The sequence below is a fragment of the Mesoplodon mirus genome (assembly GCF_964341445.2).
Source record: "Mesoplodon mirus genome assembly, chromosome: 4".
NCBI lineage: Eukaryota > Metazoa > Chordata > Mammalia > Artiodactyla > Ziphiidae > Mesoplodon > Mesoplodon mirus.
In genome coordinates this window covers 187,751,902-187,754,607 of record NC_138979.1, presented here as the reverse complement: position 1 = coordinate 187,754,607, position 2,706 = coordinate 187,751,902, and positions in this window count along the sequence as shown.

Below are 2,706 nucleotides of genomic sequence, written 5' to 3'. Positions count from 1 at the left end.
GAGGCAAGTCAGCCCTGCCTGGGCCTCACACTTTGTGATAAATGTCCTGACCCAAGAAACGTCAGGGCTTGATTTTGCCTAAAATAGTTCCAGGTGGAGTGCCCCGCCCGGCACCTGGAAAAAGCAAGCCAAAACCATCTCTCATGGAAAGATTTTCCTTCCTAGGGCACAGATGACTATGAGGACTTTTTCCAATATAGTCTCTAGCAAACAAGGACAAACCCACATACTGTAAACCAAGCTCCGTGCTCAGGAGCCAGCAAACACACAGACAAGAGAAACACACACACAGAAAGTCTAGGGTCTGGAGTTATAAGCACAAAATATGGAATAATGATCCTTCAAAGGATAAAAAAACAAATTCTGCAGAGACTGAAAACTATAAAACACGTCAGAGCAGATTTGAAAAAGAACCAAAGAAAAACGTGTAAATCTGAAAAATTATCACAAATGAGAACCGGATGGACAGGTTTGACAGCAGATTTTACACAGCGGAGGAGAGAATGTGCATCTGCAGATACTGTTGGGAATGCAACACGGTGACATCACCAAACAAGTAGGAATGTTACGTAAAAGCATCAAATGAGGTTGGCTGTCTAGGGATAGATCTAACAGAGTTACACAAGGCTTCAGTGAAGAAGACTAAAAATTATATGACAAGAAATTAAGGAACACCCAATAAATAGACATAAGCCATGTTCACGTGTTGGAAGACACAATGAGTGAAGATGCTGGTTCTTCCCAAATAGTTTTGATTCCATAAGATTCCAACCAAAGCCCCAACAGAGCTTGTTTCTGTGTCTCTGGGGAGCTTGACAAGCTGACTCTATAAGGTCCGTGGGGTTATAAGAGCCTGGACCAGCCCAGAGCCCCTTGAGGAGGAGGAGAGTGGTGGGGAACTTGCTCTACCAGACATCCAGACACATCCCAGAGCCACCAAGACGTGGGATATTGAGGCCAGGACAGAGGAGCAGACAGAGACCCCAAATACAGCCCTGGGAGTTGATGGCCACTTGATTGTACTAAGGTTGGACCCCAGAGCTTGGAGAACAGACAGCCTTTGCAATGATAGGGGGAAAATGACTTTGGAGCTCTCCTTACACTGTGCACAAAATCGACTCCAAGTAGATTTACAGACCCAAGTGGAAAGGACAAAACACCAAGCTTTGGGAAGATAACATAGGATCATGGCACCATGACCCCGAGTAGGAAAAGGATTTTTAAATAAGACACTAAAAGCTTCAACCAACAAGAAAGATGAATAAATTCAACCACATTTACCTTAAGAGCTTTGGTTCGAGAAGAGGCCCCTGTAACGAGAGTGAAGACACCCCACGCAGCGGGGGAAGATAAGCCCACGCCTCTTACCGAGGACGCGTGAGGAGCGTCAGCAAGAAAAACAGAGACGGCGCAAGTCTCAAAACGGTGGACAGACTCCAACAGGCGCTTCGCAAAAGAGAAAATCCACGCAGCAGTAAACGTAAAAACAGGGGCCTGATCTCATTAGAAGTCAAGAAAACACACAATAGAACCACAATAACAAGATCCCACTACCCATCCAGCAAATGGGCAGAAACGGTAAATTCTGATGATACCAAGTACAGCACATCGGGAGCCCCCATCGACGCTGGTCACTTTGAGAAACGCATTGGGTGGAGCACAGCATTTTTGGGCAATGAAACAAGGCTGGATGATGCTGTAGTGATAGATTTATGACATTATACATCTGCCCAAACCCACAGAACGTACAACACAGCGTGAACCCTAATGTAAACCCCGGACTTTATTGGTAACAATGTACCAGTGCTGGTTCGTCATGCGTAACAAGTGCGCATACCAGTTCAGGATGCTGGATGTGGGTGAGGATGCTTTGTACATTCCATTCAATATTTCCATAACACGAAAACCACCCAGAAAAAGTCTATTAAGTAAAAGAGAAAAAAACAGACGGGTACTCTCTAGAAGGGTTGAAGATGGACTCTCCCTATGACCCGGCAGTTCCGCTCCCTAGAAAACTCAGCACCAGCGGACAAGTGCGAGAATGTTCTTAGCGGTACTGCTCTGGGCAGACAAACTGGGGAGCGACCCAATTTTCCATCAGCAGGGGGATGAACGAATAGACTGTGATGTATTCGTGCAAGGAAGCTGCACAGAGCCACACACGCTGGGGGATTCTGGCTAGACCGTCAGAGAACACCAAAGCTGAGCTGGGAGAAGAAATATTGTAAAAACGGGCTGGATGTCACGACAAAACGTCAGGTGAAAGAAACAAGAAACAAAGGGAAAGTCACGTTTCATTCCATTTATATAAAATTCGCCACCAGGGACAGCTCCACGAGCTCACGGAGGGCTGCTTACTTAGGTAGGGACCAGAGAGGGAGAACACAGGGTGATGGCCCTGCGGTTGGCAAGGGGTCAGCTGGCAGCGGGGGAGGAGGGGCCGGGGGCAGGGCGAGGAGGCGGCATTTCAGGACCCAGTGACTCTCGCACAGACTCACAGTTACTCATTATATCGTATGTTTCTGATTTACGCACTTTTCTGCATGAGTGTCGTATTTTACAGTAAAATAAGAATAAGCAAACAAGAAGAACGTACTTTGTTCTGTGATTTGGTTTATTCTGCTGAACTCACGGTGCAACTCTCCAGCTGCTGTCGTCGCTCCAGGTCCAGCCTTGGGCACCTTGGGGTGTTCCTGGGTACAGGGC